Source organism: Lissotriton vulgaris, chromosome 10 (genome assembly GCF_964263255.1).
Source record: "Lissotriton vulgaris chromosome 10, aLisVul1.2, whole genome shotgun sequence".
Classification (NCBI taxonomy): domain Eukaryota; kingdom Metazoa; phylum Chordata; class Amphibia; order Caudata; family Salamandridae; genus Lissotriton; species Lissotriton vulgaris.
Genome location: NC_141698.1, coordinates 906,662,968 through 906,690,234, shown reverse-complemented (window position 1 = coordinate 906,690,234; position 27,267 = coordinate 906,662,968). Strand labels below are relative to the sequence as shown.

General features: G+C 46.6%; 1 protein-coding gene across 1 annotated transcript in view; it reads right to left on the bottom strand.

The window, feature by feature from the left end:
- The window catches only part of LOC147688989 (putative acyl-CoA dehydrogenase 6), an 860,942-nt gene that overhangs the window by 216,047 nt on the left and 617,628 nt on the right, over window positions 1–27,267 (bottom strand). The window lies entirely within an intron of this gene.

Below are 27,267 nucleotides of genomic sequence, written 5' to 3'. Positions count from 1 at the left end.
ACCCCCACGACCTGTGGAGTCCCTCAGGACTCCTCCCTCTCCCCACTCCTGTTCAACCTATACCTCCGGCCCTTGATCCACTCACTTCAGAAATGGGACATCACTGTCTACAACTATGCCGACGACTTACAGATTGTCCTTCCTCTTAACTCACCCCATGCTATCAATACGTTTCACACGGTCATGATCCATATCCAACAATGGATGAACTTGAATAAACTAAAACTAAATCCCGGGAAAACTGAGCTCCTTCTCCCCGGACTCAGCCATGCTCACTGGGGTCCACAGTTCCGGCCCCCTGAGCTAGGCTCCCCCCCAATCCCGGTTAAATCAGTGAAGAGCTTGGGTGTGATTATCGACACCGAACTATCCCTCAAAGCTCAAGCGGGCGCGGTCATTTCATCCTGTATGTACCAGCTCCGGAAGATCCGCAAAGTTCGCCACCTACTTCCGTCCGCCGCACTCACCCAGGTTGTCATCTCACTAGTACTCTCCCGTCTGGACTTCTCCAACTCCCTTTACCACGGTCTCCCACAATCTTTGCTGCACCGTCTTCAGGTTGTCCAGAATCAAGCGGCCCGTCTCATTCATAAAACGCCCAGATGGCAATCGGCAAAACCTTTACTTCACAGCCTACACTGGCTACCAATAGGCCAAACGGCAGCTTTTAAGGAGTCCTGTCTCACTTTCAAGGCCCTTCACTGCACCGGCCCTGCATTCCTCAAATCCCTTATCACTCCTCACCGACCTACACGCAACCTCCGATCAGCCCATCTTCAGCTGCTAGTCACCCCCAAAGCTAAAACCAAGAAATTCGGTGGTCGTCGTTTCTCCCACCTAGCTCCCGTTTTCTGGAATCTCCTCCCTCTCTCCATCAAATCCAGCCCCTCCCTCCTGAAATTCAGAAAATCTCTCAAAGCTCACCTTTCCCCACCCCTTGGTTAATAACAGCGTCACTCATGCTTCCCCCTCACTTACTCTGTCTTAAAGCGCCATGAAGCTTCGGTATTAGCGCGCTCTACAAATGGCATCTAACATAACATAACAATTACATAATGTTTTGTAAATAGGGCATCCCTGTTTTTATTATTCTGTTTCTGTAGTGTAATTTTTTTTGTTGGTCCTATTTGAAAATGAAAGTTCCTTGAAATTGTTGATTGTTAGACACACACATTCTGTTATGAATTGGTAGGTTGAATAATTTTGTGTCTCAGTCGTCAGAGTCACTTTTTTTACAGTTAGTTATTTTTTCACCCATTAGGCACTAGCACTTTAGTTGAAGTGGCATGTAGCAGCTTTTGTGCATTGCTCTCTATTGGCAATTCATATTTGAAGTATTGTGGCCATAATGAATGCATCTGCACTTTACCTTTTGATGAACTCTGTTTTTAGCGTATCCTCTGTACATTTTTTCATTGAATGATGCACTTGCACTTTATTCTTGTGATAATTTGTGTGTACTGCTATTAACTTGTTATTGGTAATTCTGCTTTCGTTAATCTCTGAGATTAGGCACTTGCCATCATGCGAGAATTTTTTTTGGCCACATTATCAAATTGAGACAGGAGCACTTTGCTCTTATTGCTGTTTTGCACTTTATCTTGTTTGGATTTTATACAACCTGTCATGATTGTTTTTACAGTTGCTACTACGACATTTTGCCTATCTTTGCATTTCATCCTTTTTTTATGGGTGATTGAGCTTTGAATACACTTTATATTGCAACACCTACTTTTGGCGCGTCATGTGACCAAGCTCCGCCTGTGGAGCGAAACGCGTCGAGGAGAGCACTCGCTCTGTGATTGCTGACAATAAAATCACCACTGCTAACAAGACTGACGGTGTGATGGCGCTTTATTAAAAAAGTTGAATTCAAGGAGAAGAGGTCCGCGCCTGCTTGAGTCCACGCTGATAGCGGCCAGGATTACTTGATATATATATATATATATATATATATATATATTCACTGAAAAAACCATAGGTTATAGGCCATATATAGTTAGGAATTTGCCTTTTCAAAACCATATTTTACTCGCATAAAACCATTGAAATTCCATATATAGTTAGTTGCACTAACTATATATCGCGCACCCGCAATCCACTGCCGATGATGTCACACATTACATCATTCATGACATGGTCAGTGACATCACTGATGACATCACTGATGACATCTCAAATGACATCACTGATGACATCACTGATGACAACATCCAGTGACTGTATGTTTCTGTAAAGTTAAAATATGTCTTACATATTGAAGAATGAGTGGATGTATAAGTGTCTGGATGAAGGATTTAGTAGGTGCATGACTGACTGTATGAGTGAGTGATTAAATGTGTCTCACTGAGTGCATGGGTTAGTGACTAAACTGTCTTAATTTGTGCATCATTATGTCTGTTGTTCTGTAAACTGTTGCATGTGTTGATAAGTAGCTATATGAGTAACTATATGGGTTATTGATTGGTTGTCCAAGTATTTGTATGGGAGACTGAGTGTGTGTGTGGGTGGCTGGGAGGTGTATGACTCTGTGCATAGATGTGTGAGCAGTTGATTCACTAGATGTATGGGTTCAAAAGTGCATGTGGAAACAGCTGTATGGGCGGTTGACTGTGTGCATGAGTGTCTTGGTGAGTGAATGGATATCTCAGTGCTACATGTCAAAGTAAGTACATATGTAAAACACAGTACATGTGAGAGTTGACATGTATAAATAACTGTGCATAAGAGCCAGTGAATGTGTGAGTGGCTGTATGGATCATTGTGAACTTGTATCAGGGATTGTATAAGAGAGTAAATATGTGTTAGTATATGTTTGAATAAGTAACGTTTGTATAACTGTATAGTTGAGGAAATGGAGGTGTGATTGATTCTTTGCATGACTGACTAGGTGTGTGAGTAACTCCATGGATGAGTGACAGTCTGTGAGTGTCTGTTTACACTGATTGTATCTAAGGTTATATTAGAGTCTGAAGAGGTTCATCGTATTATCACATGAATGATATCATCAGTGATGTGATCAGTAATGTCAAATGAGATGTCATCAGTGATGTCATCAATAATGTCATTTAAGATGTCATCAGTGATGTCATCAGTGATGTCACTGACCATGTCATGAATGATGTAATGTGTGACATCATCGGCAGTGGATTGCGGGTGCGCGATATATAGTTAGTGCAACTAACTATATATGGAATTTCAATGGTTTTATGCGAGTAAAATAAGGTTTTGAAAAGGCAAATTCCTAACTATATATGGCCTATAACCTATGGTTTTTTCAGTGAATTTCATTGGTTTTTTAATAGCAAATATCAAAAGCTGTAAAATGTCAAGTACGTGATAGGTAAAAACATTTTCGTGTTTATGCACGCTGATGTGCTTTGAACGCTGCCCCCCCCCTCTTTTCTCTTAGTAGTACTCTCTCTTTGCAGATAGTGAAGAGTAGTTAACGCAGGCCTTTACCCCCGTTGTAATCCGTCGTGCCTGCTTGTCTCTCCATTTGATTGATTGTTATCCAAGCATTTACTGTTTTACAATTGATTCTCTTTGGTTCATTCTCTATTTACAAACAAGCACAAAGTCGCAATACTCTGTTTAGTCTTTGCAGATAGTGAAAAATCGTGAAAAATCGTGTAAAAAAATAAAATTAATCGAGCAAAATCAGTAGGCCACTAATTGGATCTCTTTTTGACCTCGCTAAAATAGAAATATTAGGAACAACCCTTCATGAGAAATACGAAAATAGTGAGATGAACTGAGCTCCACACCATGAGGGCTGCAAGACAGCTCGGCTCCGTCACCCACCCCGCCCAAAATAACGACAAACCCTATGCAAATATTAAAAATATAGACAACACACCAGCAAAGAAACAGGGTAAAACATTTTATTAAATAACTATTTACATAACTATTTTATACTTTTTATTGCCCGATCCGGCTAGCTCAATCGATCGAGCATGAAACTCATGCACTCTGATAGCAAGCGTTGCTACTGATGCTATGCAGACCAAAACTGGTTTTCAGTTTGTACATTTTCCTAGATTTTTCCATCCAAGGTTGGTTGAGTTGGTAGAACGATGGCTTCAGATTTTCAACATACGGTGTGGTGGCGCGGACTGGGAGGGGGCGCTTCGCTCCTGCCCCCTCCCCAAGTAAGATTTTCATACGTGAAAGTACGTTAATGGTTTTGGTCCCTGAGTTGCTTCAATATCACTGCCATTCTCAAATGGCATAAGTTCTGGATGTTGGGTGCCATAGTTCAGAGTTCTGAGCAGCGCTTGTAACACTGTCTGAAGCTTATTTCCACCTACTGCAGCTTCACTATTCTCAAAGTAAGTGAGTGTCGTTTGTGGACCTGACTGCATTTGAAAACAATGTGATATGGTACCTCCCTAAACCGCTTGACGGAGGCCCCCGAGGGGCGGTGTGATGGCACGGACTCGGAGAAGACGCTTGGCTCCGACCCCCTCCCCAAGTCTTATAGCACCGGTTTAGCCTGAGATCGCCCCCGACATAGGCGGCCGGCTCCCGGGGTCCGGCGGAACTTTTTGCCTTTTGATGACTCTTCTATTCTGGACCTTGTCCCCCAATCCGTTTGACCTGAAGACACGCTGTAGTGGGGCGCCCCTTTACCGTTTTAGTTGCCATTCCGCCCGCTTTTGCTACACTGTGCCTCTTCCGCCATTCAGCTGTTTACCGCCCGCTCTTGCGACTACAGCGTCTCGCTCACCATGTAGTTGAGTTGCTCCCGCTCTTGCGATGCAATGATAGGCGACTGCCACAGGACTCTCAAAATGGCGGCCGGCTCTTCAGATTTGGGCGTGGTCCACTAAAATGGCCCTGGGACACCTTGGAACTCGGACGCTTCCCTGATAGGGCTTGGGTCCCATTCTCGAAAGCGTCCCCTCAGCCGTGAAGATTCTACAAAAGTCTTGGGGGCCCCCGACTCCCGCAGGCTTCTGGTGGGGAGCGGCTGCCATGTCTGCTCGTGGAATGGCCACGACGGAGCTACGAGATGGTAGTGCTCTCATGCTGACGCCAGCTTTAGTCTGAAACATCCAGAAACACTGTAGACTACCAATTCGATCAGTTCCGGTAGCGCCCCAACATGACCCGGTAGAGAAGAACTTGCCCTCCCCTCTTTGACTGATGGTTCTTGTTGCCTGTCCCCTCTGTTGTCATTTTACAGAACTTTTTGGACTGCTGAAAGGGGTTGTGTTCCGAACGCTGGTTGGTGGAGACATTTTGACTATATTCTTGACCTACGTTGTCGCGTAATGCGTTATATGACACGCCGCGTTAGCGCACCCGGAAGTGATCCGGGGCGCGGCGCGCAGCGCGTAACGTAAGCATAACAGGTCATGTGACTTGTTAATAAAACTTTTTATTGGTTCATTTTAGTTTTGTTATTTTAATAATGAAAAGCTTGGTCATATGACCTAAAAAATACGCTTTTTATTGATTTCGAACTTTTTTTTTTATAACATATATGTTATAATATTCCAGGCTAATGTACTTTCCCGGAAAATTTTCAACTGTCCTGCAAGTAAAATGTATTCCTTTTTCGAGAAAAAGGGCGTTTCTTCGTTCCATGACGGAGCCGTTGAGTAAAAGAGACTCGGCCTGCTGTCTTAGTCGCCGATACGCCTGATTATCAGATTCTTATCGATCACTTTATGTTGCAGGAGTGGAAAACACAACTGCCCTTGACCATTTATCTTTACTGCGTTCCTACATATTATACCTTTTATCGTCATGTAATTGGACTGCTTTATTTCACTTGCCTTTTACTGATTCGAAAACAGTGACTAAAAGTAAAAACTTTACCAATGTAAATACTACTACCATGTTTTGTTTTAAAAACCTTTATTGTGAAAATGTCAGTATACAAATACGGGCCTATAACCACGTGGGCCGGCCACGGAGCAAACTGAAATCGTATATGATGAGGAGACATTTACATTATAGAGGAACGTAACGAACGAGCCATTAGGTTGCAAGAACTAAGGTGTCTAACAGTTGCGGAATCGGTGGACGTACATTTTGTAATTAAAATACGACAGGGCCACTTACAAAAAAGTTATCTAGATATACATTTGCGTGCAAGTACCATGGGTGACGTTAATTCGAACTTTCAATAGTACAGTAATCAATAACACATCAGAACTTAATATCAATAGGGATGTCGAAATATTCAATCAATTCTCGTCCCCGCCCGCCATGAGCATCAAAACTGCATTCATATCTCGTGATATCAAGGTTGTTCAACCAGTACACAACAAGGAGTTACGAGTCCCATTTATACCGGCGCCATTTTGGGCGAGGCCGGGCAGGTCCAAGATATAGTCAAAATGTCTCCACCAACCATCGGCCAGACCAGAACCCCTTTCGGCCCTTTATGCTACAAGATGGTGTCTTCCATTCAGAAAATATTGTTGGCAGCATTTTGAAAGGAAAGATAAACAGCCGTTCTCCTAGTGAGTCTCACATTGTTACATTTAGGAAGAATGTTGAAGATTAATATGTGGAAAATCTGAAGCCATTTTTCTACAAACTCTCAATCAGCCTTGGATGGAAAAAAAAATCCTGAAGAATGTACAAACTGAAAACCAATTTTTGTCTGTATAGCATCAACAGCAACGCTTGAGTCAGCTTTGTGTCAAGCCGCCATTTTCATTCAATCAATAGCGTCCCCCTGCACACATTCAGGGACCTGGTCGTGTCTTCAGGTGAAACGGATTGTGGGACAAGAAGCAGAAAGGAAAAGGAAAAAAGTTCCGCCGGACCTCGGGAGCCGGCCGCCTATGTCATGGGCAATCTTTGGCCACACCAGGGCAATAGTGAAGCTGCAGCAGGTGCAAATAAGCTTCAGACAGTCCTACAAGCACTGCTCAGAACTCTCAACGATGGCACTCAACATCCAGGACTTGCCATCCGGATCTTGGCGCCTTGTGCTGGTTCCGACCTATTCACACATCGGTCCACTACTGACATCACCTCATAAGCCAACGGGGCACCCCACACCGACTTTCGGCGCAGCATTGTAGGATGGCCACACCAGTGCGGCAACTTGCTGGACACAACCTCGGTGCCATCCGGATCTCGGCGCGTTCGAGTCACTGTACCGCAAGAGTGACCGGAACTCAGCTGAACACGCCGTCTTTCGGCGCAGCATTGTAGGATGGCCACACCAGTACGGCAATTTGCTGGACACCACCTCGGTGCCATCCGGATCTCGGCGCGTTGTGCTGCCTTCGGCCTATTCGCACATCGGTCCGCTACTGACGCCGCCTCACGTGCCAACGGATTTTCTACGCTTTTTGTAGCCCTATGCCGCATAACAGGTCATGTGACTTGTTTATAAAACTTTTCATTGGTTCATTTTACTTTTGGTTTCCTAAAGATGGAAGGCTTGGTCATATGACCTAAAAATAACACTTTTCATTGGTTTAGAACATTTTTTTTTCCCAAACGATGAAAGCCCCACCTTGTTTCTGGATGATTCAGACTGAAGCTGGCGTCAGCATGAGAGCACCACCATCTCGTGGCTCCGTCGTGGTCATTCCGCGAGCAATCATGGCAGCCGCTCCCCACCGGAAGCCTGCAGGAGTCGAGGGCCCCCAAGACTTTTGTAGAATCTTCACGGCTGAGGGGACGCTTTCGAGAATGGAGCCCAAGCCCTAGCAGGCAAGCGTCCGAGTTCCAAGGTGTCCCAGGGCCATTTTAGTGGACCAGGCCCAAAACCGAAGAGCCGGCCGCCATTTTAAGAGTCCTGTGGCAGCCGCCTATCGCTGCACTGCAAGAGTGGGAGCAACTCAACTACATGGTGAGCGAGACGCTGTAGCCGCAAGAGCGGGCGCAACTCAGCTGGATGGCCGCCACCTGGGGAGGCCCGTTCACGCCGCCTCCCCCACACCCCCCCCGGGCCGCCCCACGCCAATTTTCGGAGCAGCATTGTAGGATACCAAAACCAGTGCGGCAGTTTACTGGACATCACCTGGGTGCCATCCACATCTCAGCGCGTTCTGCTGCCTTGGGACTATTCGCACAACAGACCGCTACTGACGAGGCCTCCCCCCGCACCACCCGGGACGCCCCACGCTGTTTTTCTGAGCTGCATTGTAGGATCCCAAAAACCAGTGCGGCATCCAGGTGACATCACCTGGGTGCCGTCCAGAACTCAGCACGTTGTGCTGCCTTGGGACTATTCGCACAAAAGACAGCTACTGACCATTGTTGCTTTTTTTTGTCAAAAATGTTTAAATGTTTGTTACAGTTTTTGTTCCGTTCGTTATATTTAAAAGTTAATAAAGTTTTATAATCCTACTTTGTTGGAGTGCTATATATTTTTAAAAAATCGGGTGAATGGGGCCTTGAATCGGGTTATTGTCATGTGTGGGCTTTGCAAGTGTACTGCTACAGGATCGGACATTTCAAACTCAAATGCACGTTCTTTTTCTTACCTTTCCGAAGCATGGAGCGCAATAGCAGGCAGAGAAAGGGTGATGTAAGTGTTGAACACTGCCTGGCCTGGCAAGTTGCTGGCAGTGCCCCCCCCCCCCCGCCCGCTCCTGAAAGAGGACACACACACACCGCCGCCCCGAGTACTTCACAGATCTTTAAAAGACCATGCGCTTGTTCATGAGGCTTAAATGGTTTATCACCCCTTCTAGAACCCCTGCATCGACCCTCTGACGTTTCCTGGAAGAATTACCACGTAACACAATACCAAGCCTTGTCAGCTGAAACCCCCGAGGAATCGTGGGGCATATTATCAAGGGGGTTTATCTCCGCTTTTTTGGCTTTAAAAGCCAAGAAAGCGGAGATAAAATTATCTCCCTATTACCAAGCTGTCGCTAACACCAGTTAGTGACAGCTAAAAGGAGATAGCGACCATCTTGGGCCCGCTTTGCATGTCAGTGATATTTATCACTAATGACATGCAAAGTGGGCGTGCCAAGATGTTAGCGACTGGAAACAGTCCCTAACCATCGCTATCTCCTATTACCAACTTTTGGAGATATTCGCGCTAAGCGCGAATATCTCAAAAAGCTAACACCTGCCCTGAGCAGTTCTTAGCCATGTTATCCAATGGGAGGTGGATAACATGGCTAAGAGCATTTGCTCGATAATGCATGAATATCGCTGACTTTTCAGCGATATTCATGCATTGCGGCCGTTTTTTATCGCATTTGCGATAAACCTTGCTAATAGCAAGGTTTATCTGCGATAAAATCGCCGATGTGCGGCGATAATTTTTGTCTCTAAACAAGTTAGAGACAAAAATTATCGCTAGTTGTTGGTAATATGCCCCCGGGTTTTTGCTTGCAGAAATCGGGAGGCGGGAGACTAGCACTGAAATCAGTAGTCTCACACCTGAATCGGGAGGGTTGGCATGTCTGGATTCTCTAAAGCTGGGGCCATAAACTACATCCGCAGGGCTAGGTGATAGCCTGGGACCGGCCTGGCATCTAAAATGGCTGCCGTGCACGACAAAATTGTGGCATTGGAAAAAAGGCAAGATGGCGCAGACAATGTTTATCAATAAGGATTCATTTATAACAAAATATTTTATCGCACTGACAAATTGGCGGTCAACACTTCCTGATTTCCATCGAATCGAACGTTAACAGACGTCACGCAGCAAAAAAAAAAAAGCTCACGCACAGCCACTGGAAGACATGTATCAACATATATGAGCCTCCTCAGCCACCCTCAGAAAACATAAGGGATTAGGATACGTCTCCCGCACCCCCTTATACCTAGTAATTTAATTAAAACGAAGCACACAATGGTGAATTCCCGTTTCGCTACCAGTTTGCGGCCCAGTTCGCGGCCCGAGAAGCGCTTCTACCGTGAAAATTTTTTATTTTTTATTTTCCCCACGGGACCCTTTAATAACCCCAACAACATTCCTAGGGGGTCAAGAGGGGTATACCTTGCCCCCTTTCATTAAATTCCCCCTTCGTTTTTCACCTCTTCTTCTCTCTCGATCCGACCTAGAGATAAGATGGCGGCCGCTCAGGACTGTTTAGAATGTTGACAGACACCGGGGAGCCAATCAGCTTCGCATCGCAAAGTTCCGTTTCGCGAAAAGTAAGCGGACCGGAGCGCAGCCCGGAGCGCTGTTACAGATATATATCTTGTTTTGAACGTTAATTTCTCAAAATCCACTGGAGCACATATATTGAGACCTAGCAAAGGCACATCGGGCTAACAGTCCCTACAATTTTGCCAAGTTTCGTGCAAATCCATTCAGCCGTTCGAGCTAAAAGTGAGGCCAAAGGCCCTATGGAAATTAACATGGGAAAAACGCGTTTTGGGACCCCCCTTTTTTCTCGGCCCCCCCTTGACGAAACCCCCCCAAATTTTCAGGGGCTGCTCAGAAACAAAATGTGCCATTTTCCTGAAATTTCAGCCGATTCCGTCCACAAACGCCAAAGTTATTAGACATAGAATTTTCAAAAGTCCCATAGACAAAAAATCCTAACTATATATACCTACTGGCGACCGCCAGTAGGTAATATAATATATATATATATATAAAAAACACCCGTAAACTTAGGAGCACTTACATCAAAAACGAACCATCCAGCTTTCATTTAAAGGCACCTTGCTTTATTTTTCCCTGGTGAGCAATATCCAGACCTGACGCGTTTCGAGAATGCCTGTCTTTATCAAATGTCACTGCCACGATTGACCCACAGGAAGCTTGACTAATCTCCGCTGGAAGCACATGCACTCAGGGCCGTAGTTAAGGGGGACCTGTGAGGGACAGGCCAGCCTTTTTAGGTCTTGCGACCTGTGTTGCACTGCACAGCAGTGCACGCGCAGGTAGCAAGACCTTTAGTAGGTGAAAAACGGAGAAATCAAGCTGACCTAGGAATTGCACATGCTTGTGCGTTTCCTTTTCAGCTACCCCATTGGCCTTCGCATGCATCTTTTAATGAAAGACTGCACGCTATAGGCCAAAGGTGGGCGCATTGCTCCGCCCACTGCCTATTGGTGTCTATTACGTGCTTGGAGCGCGTAATAGACACCAATAGGCCATCACGTGGTTTCAATTATCGTGTCCAGACACAGGCGCGATAAGTGAAACCGCATGGCTCGCTGTGGCGAGCGCGCACCACTCGCGAGCTTCTTACTTTGTTGGATCCATTTCACAGAGAAGCAACAAAATAAAAGAACCGCGGACGTCTTTTTTTTCCCTTCCATTTGCTTCTTGGAATTTATTGTCCTGCAGGAGTAATTTAAAAAAGTAAACTAATCTGATCCTCTTCAAGCCAATTTGGCACCTCTCCCCTGCCAAGACTGGTGCTGTGTCAACATACAGCCCCTGGGATGCCTTTCGTGCTTGTTGATATAGTTGTACAATGCACCAACACATATTTAAGACTGCAGTGGCTGCTCCTAAATTGAAGTGGTTTGCATCCACAAGGTTGGGTGAGCTGTTTCTATGTTGTAGTGAATTCCTGGCACAACTATACACGATAATTTGGTATCCATCAGGGTGTTGGGACAACACTTCTACAGGTTCGTGGCTACCAGTACAACGTAAATGATAGTTTAGCTATCGTCTTGGTTCTTCATTGTGGTGGTTCCTTGTTCAGTTGTACATAGCCCCATGATATCTCCAAGGCCGCAGGAACAGTTGCCATCAGAGAGTGGACTCTGGTACCACTGTGCATGCTGGCCTACCATCTCTCAAGGCTACATGGTGTGTTGTATTGGTCTCCAGTACAGTCGTATGTCACACCTGGATTTCTCCAAGGCGGTTTCACACATGCAGTCAGTGTTGCGATTAGTCATCTTGTTACCCCACACAGCCCAGATGAGCTCTAAATCCTGTACTTCCTGCCATTTCCTCCTTCAGAAACACAATGTTCTAGCCGACACTGTGGGAACCGGTTCTCAGCCGGACTGCTGACCTTTGCAGCAGTGCGACTCGCTCCTTTCCTCCAGAGAGCAGTTCCGGCAGGCCTGCACTTCCACGATCGCCCTTATGATCGTACAAGGGGCTCCTGTCTCCGGCGACCGTGAACCTCACCCTCTGTGACAGCAGCGTTTATTTTCGTAATGCACATTTATCGCCTGTGAAAACGTTTTCAATATTAGCTGCTTATGAGGTTTGTCCCTTGCAAGTGCATTTGATATTCTAGCCCACATGCCCGGTAGGTGCAAGACCCACCATTCTTCTGTACAGTGTAATGTCGCGATACTGCATGTTAGCAGTCTATTCAATCACGCACGTAGACGTGCGCATAGCGGTGTCGTACGGACGCCGCGTACGCTTTAAATAAAGGAGGCGTGGCCCCTGGATTTAGTCCGGGACCACGCGGAGTGAGTAAATGTTGTCCCTGGTCAATTATTGCAGCGGCGCCCATCACACGTTCGCCGCGCTAAGCAGAGGCCCGACAATGGCGACGAAGATGTGAAAGACCCCACGCTGTGCCCAGACGCTGCTCGGGTCTGCCCCGCGGGAGTGCCGATGCCCGTTCAGAGCCCAGAGCCCCGAATGCGATCAGCCCAGCTGAGTCTCCCCGCCCCGGCCACGGAAGTCGGCGGGCGACGCCCCACAGCGCTGGTGACCCCACGTGAGTGTGCACCCCAAGGGCAAAACTTTGGCCTGGGCTGGCAGGATGTGCATAAGGAGCGCTAGGCGTCCACAACTGTTTGAAGAGCCAAACTCCCACTGAGCTATACTGGGGGATCCCTGTCACCGGAAGTGACCCTGTCTCCACCACTTCCACAATGCAAGCCCTGCTCGAAATCTCTTTGGCGGATCCCCTCAGGGGGGTGTCACTTCCTGGCGACCACAACGTCCGTGCCCCGCCACCAGCTCACGAAGGGGCCCCACGTACCAACATGGCGGCGATCCCCCCCATTGAGCCATTTGTGGTAGATGGTGCACCTGCTTCCCTGGCACCACGATGGAAAGACTGGACGGAGCGGTTGCAATTCTACTTCGAAGGTGCTGGAACGGCGCAGGGCGCTTCTCCATCTAGTGGGAAAGGATATACACAGAATTTACAAGACCCTAACGGAAGCTACGCCGCACACCTACGTCACACTCTTCAATGCGCTCAACGCACATTTTGAACCCATGGCCAGCAAGGATTATGAACGTTTCATTATCCGACAAGCGCAGCAAGAAGCGGAATAATTAATTTACTCTCTTAATTTCTATGCAGATAAGTACTTAATCAATAATAACTCAATCGAAATGAAGGAAAACAGAGTCCGTGGTGTAAGAGTTTCTAAGGGTTTTATTCCTCATAAAGGAATCAGGATATCATGTTCTGACCACCACACAGGATGTCAGAAGGGATAGATGAGCGCGCTGTCGTTTATTGACAATACATAGCTTATATACTTGATTTACATCATAATGTTCAATGTAAGAGGCGTAACAGCTGAGAGAAGACAAGATAACAGTATACACGTGGTGCTAGTACATCATCAAGAGGCGTAAACTAGGCGTGAACTAGGGTGTGTGCTAGAAACGTCACTGATAGGTGACGCAAGTGGGTGGCACCAAGGGGTGGTGCTAACAGAATGTTGCAATGTCAGCAGAAATCGGAAGCTTGGATGCGCGCGCAGCTGCATGACGTGTGATAGACGGGGTGCAGGGGACTTGACATTTACACTGGCGGAAAGAGACAGAAGTCTGGCATGTCAGATCAACTTGTGCTTCTATCATATCTGATATCTGATGTTTAGGAACTAAGCTATCTGGGCAGAAAGGTCTCTAGAGCAGAAGCTATTCTATACTTGCTGTGAGTGCGTGTATAAGCGCCTGAGTGTCTGTATGAGAAGCGTGGGGGCATGGGGCCTTCCATGGAAGCATGGCAACAGAGGCAACAGAGGCTATGAATTACTTGCATAAAGACAGGTCGGCCCTTTAGCCCTGTAGCTGAGGAAGGATGTTTACTGAAGCTAGCAGGCTGGAATGTATCTTCGGGGAGGAAAACAGATAACTCGAAGATTATAGTCAATCTTGGCAGGCAGCAGGCTGAGCTGAGCACGGAGGGCCGCGCTAGAAGTAAGTCAGAGTTCACGGGTACGGGGGCTGCTTGGGCAGAGGCCCTCGCAGTCAGAAGCCAGAAAAGAGGCTCGGTGGCAGAGATTCAGGGCCTACTTTCAGCCAGGCTGAAAAACGTAGGAGTACACTTCAAAAAGACGTTGGCATAGCATACTTAGGAACGGACCATCAAACCCATTCATGGTGGGTCTGAAAGAGGACAAGTTAACGTTGGACGCAAATGTATTTGCGTCTTCATAGCTGGTACAGGAGGGAAGTTACATGCACTTTTAACTCGTACATGGAGTCGGTGGGGTACTCGCTAGGGAACACAACATGACCATAAAATTTATATTACCTCATTCCCTCCTTGTTCCCTACGGACCCTTCATGATATATCGATCCTCATAAATCGATCAGTTTGTTCTTGTAACATTATATGTTCGTCTTTCTTTCTTTGACTGTTTGAGAGGCAACTGGAATGCTCAATGCAGGATGTGGCACACAGTCCACATATCGCTGGCCCACACTGCAGGCACAAGCAACAACTGAATACTATAACAAGGCCAATGCCTAGGAAGGATAAGATCTTCCATCCCCAAGCTGTTAACGTAGTCCAGAACCAACCGGACCAAGTCCAGGTGCCTGGATTCTGATGTATCTGATTTGCAATTTTATGTAAACGGGTGATAGCTTGATAGACAGATGGTGCGTTTTGTGGAATGAAAACACAGCAACTTGACCCGATGACCTTACAGGCTCCACCTCTATCTGCCAAGATGACGTCAATCACAAGGCGATTTTGAAGGACAACAGTCCGTATAGCAGACTGCTCCTCTGTTAAGTTACCTAGAGCGGAGGCAGTTTCGTTCACTACTGCTTCGAGTGTTCTCGTTAATCTGCGTATTAATTTACTGTTTTGGACAGGCCCTAGGAAGAAAAAGAATCCTTTATTGAAATCAGTGTACTGTTCCCATGCCGTTTCTGTGTAGTCGACAAGGGGAATATCTCTTTTGGGTCTATTCGGTGCTAGATTCGTATTTCTATGGTAATCAGGGGGAGCTAGAAAAACAGGTGGCAGGAGGAAGGCAATGTAACAGGTACCATCCCAATCTGGAGGCAAACGTATGTATGCGGTATGACCACAAACAAAGTAGGAATGACTGATAGCTTTAAAGGACGATTTACCATGGTCACTGAACTCGACCACAGTAGTGCATTTACTATGACCTACGTGTACTGAACCTTTCTTGCTAACACATAATTCACCTGTGACTGGTAGTACTAACATATGGGGCAGAACTGGAGCAGTTTCAGATTCAACAGTGAGGATCATAAGGCTAATTGTGTAATTACCTAATCCATATACTTCATTTTCTAGATCAGTTCCTATTCGAGTGGGAAGTCCCTCTTTATCAGGATAACAGACGTTGAGCAGGACTAAGTTCAAGTTTCCCCAAACCCAGCCCCCATCGAAAACAGCAATATCAGGATCTAAAGAATTAATTATTTTAAACCATGCTCCACAGGAGCCATTGTGAGTGAATGGGTACGGAAAGAGAGGCAGAGCTCCCTTGTAATTCTGGTAGGGAGGGAGTCGGCCACATATCCAACAGTCTGTAGCATTATTTGTCTGATGGGAATGGTGTAACATACTAATGAATGTATTGTTGCGCAGCGCAAGTCTGTAAGAGAGTTCATGTGCGGGAAGTTCACTAAAAGTGTGTTCAGCAGAGACATTGTAAGCAGATTGTTCACGCCTGAAAATAGGCCAGTACATAGGAAGCAGAATGCTGGCAATAATAATTAGAATACTCAGAATAAACATGATTATTAGTGTCACTATGCAGTGACTACGAAGTGATTTGCAATATGTTCTTCTCTTTTCCTCTCTCTCTCTAACTCGATCTAGGGGATACATGTCAGAAACTATTTAACCGATTCACCTAGGGGAGGACTTAAACAATTAAACTGTCTGACTTGCTAGATCGAAGCTTCATACGGTAAAGTTCTTGAGGAGTCTTTTCTCTTTTAGGCACAGTAACGTCTTGTGCTTCAACACAGTCTTTGGTGGGGGTGGACGAGTCAGAGTCCTGTTTCAGTCCGTTTTTTAGTTCATTGCATAGTTTGATGTGACTCGTGTGGACCCACCCCTTTCTCCCCTCGATTTTCACGGCGGTCCTGGTGGTAAGCAGAACGGTCTTTGGAGACTTCCAGCGGGGCTCCAGCGGACTTTTCCGGTCGAAATTCCGGACGAGTACCAGGTCCCCTGGACGGACCTCATGCGCCTTTACATCGGTGTTGTCAGGGAAGGCTGCGGCAACCTGTGAACGACATGATTGGAGTGCAGACATCAAGGAGGCAAGGTAATCTGTCAACATGTTACAATCAATATCAGTGATCTTTTTCGGAACGGGCGTCCCCCACATATTCGGCGGTCTGCCAAAGACCACTTCGTACGGGGATAGCCCTGATCTCGAGTGGGCGACCATTCTCATGTAGAATAGTGCCACGGGCAGGGCGACTATCCAGTCGACCCCTTTTTCCTGACAGATCTTGGCAAGACGGATTTTTAGTGTCTGATTATGCCTTTCTACAAGGCCAGCTGCTTCGGGATGTCGGACACAGTGGAACCTCCACTGATATCCTAGCAAGAGGGAAACTTGTCTCATCAGCTCGGACGAGAACGGCTGTCCGTTATCTGAATACACGACACGGGGCAAACCGTACCGTGGGAAGAATTCACGAACCAACTGTCTGGCAGTGGTCGGAGCAGTGTAGTCTGGGACTGGGTATGCTTCGGTCCAGCGGGACAGAGCACAAACAATTACAAGGACATACTTAAATCCTCTACAGCTATTCATCTGGATATAATCCATCTGGAGGACTTCAAAAGGGTGATCGGGAGGATGAAATCCACCTTGCTCAACAGGGACACTTTTACCTGGATTGAACTGACAACAGATCATGCAAGTACGCACTTTCTGTTTTGCTGCTGCTCGTAAGTGTTTGTTGTACCAGAGATTCTGTAAACTGTCTAACATGGCTTTCTCTCCAAGATGGGCAGGACTATGTGCTGTATTTATCATGACTTGAACCATTGAGTCGGGGAGAAACCATATAGATTTTCCCTTCGTCACCCAACCTTGATCTGTCTGAATCCCTCCTAGTTCAGTCCATTTCTTTATCTCCTCTGGAGTAGCATGTGTCTGGATATCAATTACATCTAGGGCGGGATCTCTAACTGCCATACACTGGGTCTGGACTATTGTCTTTGTCACATCAGTAGTCTGGGTGTGAGTCAGTGCTGTATGTTTTGCTGTCTGGTCTGCCAGGTCGTTACCCTGGGAAACAGAATCTGTGACTTTAGTATGTGCCTTACACTTCATGACTGATATGCCCGAGGGCAAATGTATTGCTTCTAACAGTGCTTGAATGAGGGGGCCATGTTGGATCTTGGCCCCATGGGAAGTCAGAAAACCTCGTTCTTGCCAGAGGACTCCGAAGTCGTGTACAACTCCGAAGGCATAGCGGGAATCTGTGTATATGTTAACATTTCTGTTCTTGGCTAGAATACAGGCTCGAGTCAGAGCGATGAGCTCTGCCGCTTGAGCAGACAGTGTGTCAATACGATGTGTTTCTTTAATTTCAGTTTCAGTGGTCACGGCGTACGCGGCCACTAATTCTCCTGTACTTGTTCTCATGCATGAACCATCCACATAAAGTGTCAGGTCTGGATTTGTCAATGGGACATCTGTTAAGTCTCGTCTAGGCTTAGTTACTGCATTAATTATTTCTATACAATCATGCGGAGCTGGATCTGTCATAACTGTAGGTAACAGTGTTGCTGGGTTCAGGATGCTGCAACGTCTGATTTCTATGTGTGGCTGGAATAGTGTTAATTCATAACCTGTCAGTCGTGCTATAGTTAAGTGTTGAGTCTGGGTTCTGTTTAACAAAACCTCTACAGAATGTGGTACTTGAACTGTTAACTGATGACCTAAAACAATTGAATCACTTTGTCTTATTGCTAACGCTGTTGCTGCTACTGACTTTAAGCACGCAGGGAGTGCTTGAGCTACTGAATCCAATGTACTAGAAAAATAAGCACAAGGCTTATGTGAACCTGCTTGGTCTTGAGTGAGGACAGACAACGCTGTGCCATCACGTTCTGTAACAAAAAGTGTAAACGGTTTGCTGTAACATGGTGTCGCTAAAACTGGTGCTTGGCATAAAACTTTCTTTAATTCTTCAAAAGCTTGTGTGTGTTCCTGAGTCCAAGGGAGGACAGTCGAAGTCGCTGCCTCCTGTGTCGTTAACTGGATGAGTGGTTTAGCTAGAAATGCATACTGGGGAATCCATTGTCTGCAGTACGAGGTGAGGCCTATGAAGGCCCGCACTTCCTTTTGTGTCTTGGGTTGCGGCATGTTCACAATTAACTGAATGCGATCGGGAGTGAGCTGTCTCCCCACTTTGGACAGCAAGTGACCCAAGTACACAACTTGCTGAACACAGAATTGTAGCTTCGAAGGAGACACCTTGTGTCCCTTGTCGGCCAGGAAATGTAAAACTGTCAGTGATGCTTTTTCACATTCGGGCTCACTTCGTGCGGTGATCAGCAGATCATCGACGTATTGTAGTAAAGCGGTGTTAACTGGCATTTGAATACAATCTAGTTGTCTTTTCAGTGCTTGACTATAGATGCTGGGGCTTTCTGTGAATCCTTGAGGTGCGCGCGAAAATTTGAAACTGCGTCCATTTAAACAGAATCCGAAGAGATATTGGCTCTCTGGATCAATAGGCACGCTGAAGAAGGCGTTCTTGAGATCAATTACAGTAAAGAACGTTGCTTCTGAATCAATAGCAGTCAAGAGAGATGATATATCGGGGACCACAGGATACTGTGGGATAATGCATTTATTCAATTCTCGAAGATCAATCACCAGCCGATATACTGGCGGTGCATTGGGATCAGTACGTTTAAGAATCGGAATGATGGGTGAGTTACAGATATTGGAGTCGGTCTCGACGACCACTCCTTGGGCAATGAGCTCTTCAATGATTTTCAGTAAAGCCGCTACAGCATCGGGTGGTAACTTGTATTGTCTGATTCTGGGTAATACAACACCTGCCTTGAGGGTAACGCGGTATGGTGTAATGTGCATACATCCTACATCAGTTGGGCCTTTTGCCCACAAGTAATCAGGTACATTTTTCAATCTGACGTCAAACTCACGAAGGACGTAATGACCCTTGAAATCCCGCAGAAAGAGTCTAACCCCCTCCGGGGAGCAGCATATTATAGCTCCTAGAGCCTTCAGTGTTTTAATTCCTAACAGATTTTCCGGACATGATTTTGTTAGTAACAGGTCTGTAACGCGTGATAATGGACCCACAGCCAGGGGAACTGGTTCTGATACTTCATTTACAATAGGTTGTCCTGAAAAACCAAGGGAAACATTTTGTGAGCCTGAGAGGGGTGCCCCTGGAACTTCGTCATGACTTATTGTAGTGCGACTTGCCCCTGTGTCAATTAAAAACTTTCTATCTTTCCCCAATACTTGACTGTGTACATAAGGACCTTCTTGATCTACAGGAATCTCGATAAGAGGCAAGCCACCTTCCCTCTCTAGGCTGTTTCATGTATATCGGGAATATTCGGGGTAAGCAGACTGGGCATACTGGTACATCTGTTGTGAGACTTGCTGAGTTGCAGCAATGGGCTGTGGCTGTGGTACTGCTACGGTCTGTGCTGTCTGTGCAGATGCATGCATGGGCTGTGTATTCTGTGTAGACTGATGCTGGTTATGGTCTTGTCTAGGCGGATGCGGTCTCTCTTTAGTTTTACCTGTCGCTATGTTATGTTTCAGAACTGCACATTCGTGTACGTAGTGACCTGGCTGCTTGCAATAATTGCATGTCCCTTTAACAGGAGCTGCAGCGTGACTTGTCTGGGTCGTACCTTTCCTGTGACTGTCGGATGGGACCGTCTGGGCTACTAACATTTTCATTTTCGTGTCTTTCATGCGCTTCTGTTCCTGATCTTGTTCTTCCCTAATTCTATTCTGGTGATATTGTAACATTTGTAACATCTGGGATGGCGTATTTGCTTGCCATGTACTCTCGACTTTATACACTCTATTTTTAACTAACGGTAGGGAATTCTCGACTAACTTTGATACAAAAAGATGTGGGTACGACTCGCTACTTGGCTGGAGGCCACTATTGATAATAAAACATTTCTCGAATCTTGAATAAAAGTCGCTAGTATCTTCATCATGTTTCTGTTTACAGGACGAGATTGCATCCCAATCCTCCTTTCTAGTTGTCAATAATCTGGGCAGGACCTGTACTATCAAACCTGGTAATGCTTTAGTTTTGTCCCCAAGGCCTAACCCTGGAACCCGTTTTTTCTCTTCGTCTTCTATTTCTGCCCAGGCAATCTTTGTGTCTCCCACCTCCCATTCCTTTTCCTTTAATTTCTCGAATATACCCGTAGGCAATAATACTTTCAACATTTTCATGATATCATCATATGTGTAGTCCCCCATTAATAACATGTCTTTAAGCTCTCTATGGAAACCTGCAGGGTCTTTATCATGGCATGGTACTAATTTCTTCATTTCTAACAGTTCTAATTTAGTCAGAGGCGTGTGCACATACACGCGTTTCAAAACCTTGTCCTCACCCATAACAGGGTGTACTTCTCGTAAGGGGTTCTGACTTTCAATACCACCCCCGCACTGCATATGGTACATTTTCCTTTCTGGAGGTGGGGCGGGGACATATTCAGGACTTACAAAGGTATCATATCTGCGTCGTTGTTCTAGAATTATTTGAACTAATTTAGTGCTTAGGCCTCTCCATCTATCCATCAGTAGTGCTTCTAGTGTCTCATGTAAGGGACCTGGATCGGAATAATGTTTTCTGTACTTAATGAGAAGGTGCTGAATCATATATACCCCTGCTAATTTCTGTTCGTCGGGGGAGAGGTTCAGAAATGTCTGTGCTACGGTGTCATCATTATATATGTCTGCATTTTCGGCCCATGATACCGCTGATCGGGCTAATTCTTGTTCATCCATAGAATTGAGTACATGGTACCCCACTCGATCTCGAAGCCGTTTATCAGTTTCCTGGAACTGATGCTCAGCAGAATTCGGATTCGTTAAGGCAGAGAAGAAAACTCTCTTGCTTTCTGGACGGATACCCTTCCTAAGATAAGTTCCCTTACCTACATATGCTATAGTGCTTGTAGTCGGTTCTAGTTCTTCAGATTCTTCTTCCTCCTCGGAGGGAACCTTTTCTTTCTCTTTCTCGTGTACTGCTATCACTGCTTTCTTAATCTTTTTATACATGGCCTCTATGCAATTTTGTCTGTCATGTTTTCCATCAGCTATATTTTGACCCCACTTGTTCAATGCATCTAATTCACTCTGATCTGTTCCGGGCCTGTCTCGTTCTCTTATTAGACAATTTATGAAAAATCGTAGTATCAGTGCTTGCATGTTAACTTTCTGTTTCTCCAGGGCATCCTTAATACTGTCGGGGTCCTTTCCCGTTTGAACGAACTCATATATTCTATCTAGGCGCTCCTTCATTCCTGCATAACATAACAAACTATCAGTAGCAGATCTTAACCGTAAAGACGCTAATATCATTAAGTCGTCCTGTCCAGGTTCTGGATCATATCTACAAACTGACATATTTTCTTTTAGTGCATCAAGACGGGATGAATTAGAAGAACGGGGGGATCTGTGCGTAAGAGGACTCTGCATACCTCTGAGATTTAATCTGTGAGTCGGTGGCGGGGTCTGGAGACCCGCGGTCGCACCTCCTGAAGCGGAAACTTGGGCATTATCTCTGTGTGTAGTCAGTATCTGAATTTGTCTTTTAGTAGGATCTGATTGAAGTGGTTTCGGCAGATCAGTTTTAGGTGAGGGAAGTGGCGGAGCTGGCGGAACGGAACTAGTCTTTTTCGGTGTCGGCTGAGAGTGATCTTGGGGGGCAGTACCACCCCCGGCCCTGTCAGTAGGCAGGGCACGAACAGGCAGATTGGTGTAAGCTGGCGCTACATCTTCGAGATATGAATTTAGGAATATGTCTTTAGTAGTCTTATGCATTACTTTAGTTGGAACTAATGGTGACGCCAAACGTGATGGCACATTTTTCGGTATTTCTGAAATGGCGTCAGGGGTACCATCGGCCAAAAGATACATGTTGTTCACTTTGCCATTTTGGATACGATCTATTTGTTCTACTTTTACTCGAATTCCCTCAGTAACTAATTCGTTTTCTTGGGCCTTTTCTGATTCTTTAAGCCTGTCTTCTCTACGGAGTGCTCTATCAGCACGCTTACGTGATTCCTTACGCCAAAATTCTATGGCGTCTTTCTGAGATTGTCTAGCTTTCTTTTTCCGTAATATTTCTTCTACCTTTATGATGCACTCGGCATCCCATGTTCCGTTAACTGGCCATCGGTATCTTTCCTCTAGGTGCTTGGTATAATCTGTCCATAACTCTAGATACAAGATGGCGTCTATGCCATGCTTATTATACATGAAATTACCTGGAGTGTCCCTAGGGGGGATTGGAATCTCTTCCTCTAACATCCCTTTCCTAGTTCCTATCTGCTTTAATTTGTTAAAAAACGGCATTGTGCCTACTTGATACTGAAATGCTTGATCCTTAATACTTAATTTCGCCTGTAACTATTTAAACAAAAAAACACAATAATGCACAAAAACAATCACATTCATACCACGACATTAATCACATGAAACATTTAAAGACATAGCTAACTTCCCCCTACTCTGAATGTACCGCTCAACGATACAGATACACTGCTGTAACAGTGCAGAAATTCGGAATACTTTATATACTGCTAAACAGTACAGATACACTGCCTAAAAACAGTGCAGACCGGACTTGCGTACCCAAACCCGTCTAGATACGACCCAGCAATGGTACTCACCGGGAAGCACGGAAAACAGAAGGCCTCGGAAAACTCGACTGGACTCGACTCGGAACTTCGGAAAACTTCGGAAAACTTCGGAAAACTTCGGAAAACTTCGGAAAACTTCGGAAAACTGGTGGGCCTCTTCACACCTCGGACCTTGCTTCCTTCGGCTGGGCTCTGGTCGGGATCCTCCGCACTCCTCACCGCCTCGTCTGGGCACTGATCGCAGTCTTCGTCACCTCCGTGTGTCAGAGGGGGATGCAGGAAATCCTGCCAGTACACGTGTGGTCCGTCTAACTGATGGCAGGGGACACGGATTGCAACGCACCTTCCGGCGCGTGAGGTGGGGGAGGGGTCCCTATTCGGGCGCCAAAATGATGTAAATAATTAATTTACTCTCTTAATTTCTATGCAGATAAGTACTTAATCAATAATAACTCAATCGAAATGAAGGAAAACAGAGTCCGTGGTGTAAGAGTTTCTAAGGGTTTTATTCCTCATAAAGGAATCAGGATATCATGTTCTGACCACCACACAGGATGTCAGAAGGGATAGATGAGCGCGCTGTCGTTTATTGACAATACATAGCTTATATACTTGATTTACATCATAATGTTCAATGTAGGAGGCGTAACAGCTGAGAGAAGACAAGATAACAGTATACACGTGGTGCTAGTACATCATCAAGAGGCGTAAACTAGGCGTGAACTAGGGTGTGTGCTAGAAACGTCACTGATAGGTGACGCAAGTGGGTGGCACCAAGGGGTGGTGCTAACAGAATGTTGCAATGTCAGCAGAAATCGGAAGCTTGGATGCGCGCGCAGCTGCATGACGTGTGATAGACGGGGTGCAGGGGACTTGACATTTACACTGGCGGAAAGAGACAGAAGTCTGGCATGTCAGATCAACTTGTGCTTCTATCATATCTGATATCTGATGTTTAGGAACTAAGCTATCTGGGCAGAAAGGTCTCTAGAGCAGAAGCTATTCTATACTTGCTGTGAGTGCGTGTATAAGCGCCTGAGTGTCTGTATGAGAAGCGTGGGGGCATGGGGCCTTCCATGGAAGCATGGCAACAGAGGCAACAGAGGCTATGAATTACTTGCATAAAGACAGGTCGGCCCTTTAGCCCTGTAGCTGAGGAAGGATGTTTACTGAAGCTAGCAGGCTGGAATGTATCTTCGGGGAGGAAAACAGATAACTCGAAGATTATAGTCAATCTTGGCAGGCAGCAGGCTGAGCTGAGCACGGAGGGCCGCGCTAGAAGTAAGTCAGAGTTCACGGGTACGGGGGCTGCTTGGGCAGAGGCCCTCGCAGTCAGAAGCCAGAAAAGAGGCTCGGTGGCAGAGATTCAGGGCCTACTTTCAGCCAGGCTGAAAAACGTAGGAGTACACTTCAAAAAGACGTTGGCATAGCATACTTAGGAACGGACCATCAAACCCATTCATGGTGGGTCTGAAAGAGGACAAGTTAACGTTGGACGCAAATGTATTTGCGTCTTCATAGCTGGTACAGGAGGGAAGTTACATGCACTTTTAACTCGTACATGGAGTCGGTGGGGTACTCGCTAGGGAACACAACATGACCATAAAATTTATATTACCTCATGACGCGTTCCACGGCAGGCTAAAAGAACTCTCCAGCACCTGTGGTTTCAGAGACGAACAAGAGGAGATACGTGGCCAAATAATCCAAGGGTGCTACTCTTCCAACTTGCGAGTCAAAATTCTCCAAGAGGATGGAAAACCGTTAGCCGACATCCTAAAACTGGGCCGCTCTAAAGAGCTATTGCAGGCAAGAGCATCTCAAATGGAGGCAGCACTCCATAGGCCAGTGAAAGCAGAGCAAGTCAACACGGCTGAGCAAGTGAATGTTGTCCGGCCAAAGCAGCGACAATTTGGAGGAAAGAAGCCGCAAGAAGGCAGAAAAGAATGTGGATACTCCGGAGGCATGCCCCACTGCACTTACGACTGCCCAGCGCGCGGGAACAAATGTGGCGCATGCGGACGTTTGAACCACTTCGCATCGGTCTGCAGGTCCTCCAAACAAAAACCAGATGCGGCCCATGCAATCAGAGAAAACCCAGATAGCGAAGACATGGACGATGATTCCAGCGACTATCCGGTCCACTACGTGTTTGCCATCAATCAGCCACAAAGGAAGAAGAGGCGCCTCCCAAGATGCCGCATAAGGCTAAACCAACAAGAAGTGAGGGCCACCATCGACACGGGAGCCTCAATTGAACTCATGGCAGCAGACGTGTACAACCAACTACGGGACAAAGCCACTCTCAAGGCAGCAAAAATCTGCGTCTTCGCCTATGGGCAAAAGACTCCAATCCCGCTAATCGGATGCTTCCAAACGGAGCTACAACATCAAGACAGGAAGGTCCCGACGACCGTCTACGTAACCAAAGAAGGCAGCGGCATGCTCCTCAGCGGACGGGCGGCGGAAGAACTCCAGCTGATCTTTTTTGCGATGGCCGTACTGGAGGAGGAGTTGGATGCGATCCTCGATGAATTTGAAGACACGTTTCAAGGCATTGGATGTCCGAAAGGAAAAGAGGTTTCCCTACACATAGACCCGTCCATTCAACAGGTCGCCCTCAGTCACCGTAGGATAGCATTCCACCTCAGGAAAAAAGTGGAAGAAGAACTCTAGGCCCTCGAGAAACAAGGAATTATCGAGAAGGTCAGCGTGCCCACCCCGTGGGTATCGCCAATTGTGGTGGCGCGAAAGCCCAAACAGCCAGGACAAGTCCGTATATGCGTCGACATGCGCCTACCCAACGCGGCAGTCAAGAGGGAGCGACACCTAACGCCCACCATTGATGGTATCCTGGGAGAATTAAACGGCGCAAAGTGGTTTTCCAAGATGGATCTGCGGTCCGGCTATCATCAGTTGCCCCTACATCCAGACTCCAGGTACATCACCACCTTCTCTACCCACGTGGGCCTCAGGCGTTATTGACGTCTTAACTTCGGCATCTCCAGCGCAGCCGAAGTCTTCCAAAACACCATCAGGGAAGTGCTAAGTGGACTCCCAGGAGTTTTGAACGTCAGTGACGACCTGCTCATATACGCAAACACCATCGAGGAGCACCACCAAAGGTTAAAAGGGGTATTGCAGAGACTCAAAGACTTAGGCCTAAAGCTGCACAGGGAGAAATGACAATTTCTCCAGAATAAAATCAGCTTCTTCGGATACACCTTCTCCGACCAAGGTATTGCTCCGGACCCTGACAAAGTCAAGGATGTGCAAGCAGCCCCAGCCCGACTAACATATCAGAAGTGCGAAGCTTCCTTGGCATGGTAAACTTCTGTGAGAGGTTCATCCCAGATCTATCCAATCTCACCAGACCCCTCAGAGAACTCACCAAGTCGGCCACCCCCTGGCAGTGGGGCGATGACCAGAGTGCGGCGTTCCACAACACCAAGGCCGCATTGTCAGCGGAGAAGACTCTGTCGTACTTCGACCCGGCAAAACCGACCAACATAGCAGTCGATGCCAGCCCCTATGGCCTGGGAGCGGTCCTGACGCAGCGTCAAGGAGAGGAAGACTGGGCGCCCATAGCATACGCCAGCCGATCACTGACCGAGAAGGAGCAGCGGTACTCCCAGATCGAGAGGGAGGCCATTGCCATCCACTGGGCCTGCAGACACTTTCATGTATATGTGTATGGACATCCATTCACTGTCTCCACAGATCACAAGCCCCTACTCGCCCTATTCCGAGCGTCGGTCTCCAAACCACCACCCAGAATAGAGAAGTTGATCCTGCAGCTACAGGAGTATGATTACCAACTGGAATTCAAACCAGGGGCGACAAATCCCGCAGACTACCTCTCCCGACACCCCCGGGCAGCAACGAAGGGAGAAGAAAAAAATGCAGAGGAGATGGAGGAGTTCGTCAAGGCGGTGATAGAGAGGTCAAGGCCGCTACCCATGAGCATAGACATGATAATTGAAGCAACCCGCGATGATGAAGTCCTCCAGCTAGCTGTGAACGCCCTGCAGGCTAACGATTGGAGAGCTCTTCAGGAGTCTATGAGCAAAAGGACACCACAGGCAATAACCGCTCTAGAAGCACTACTACGAGTACGGGAAGAACTGTCCGTGGACAACCAAGGGTGTTTGTTGAGAGTGCCCCGAATCGTGATGCCAACGAGCCTAACACAACAAGCCATCGAACTCGCTCATCGTGGGCACCAAGGCTTGGTAAAAACCAAGAGCAGACTTCGTGCGAAAGTATGGTTCCCGGACATGGACAACAGAATAGAGCGAACCGT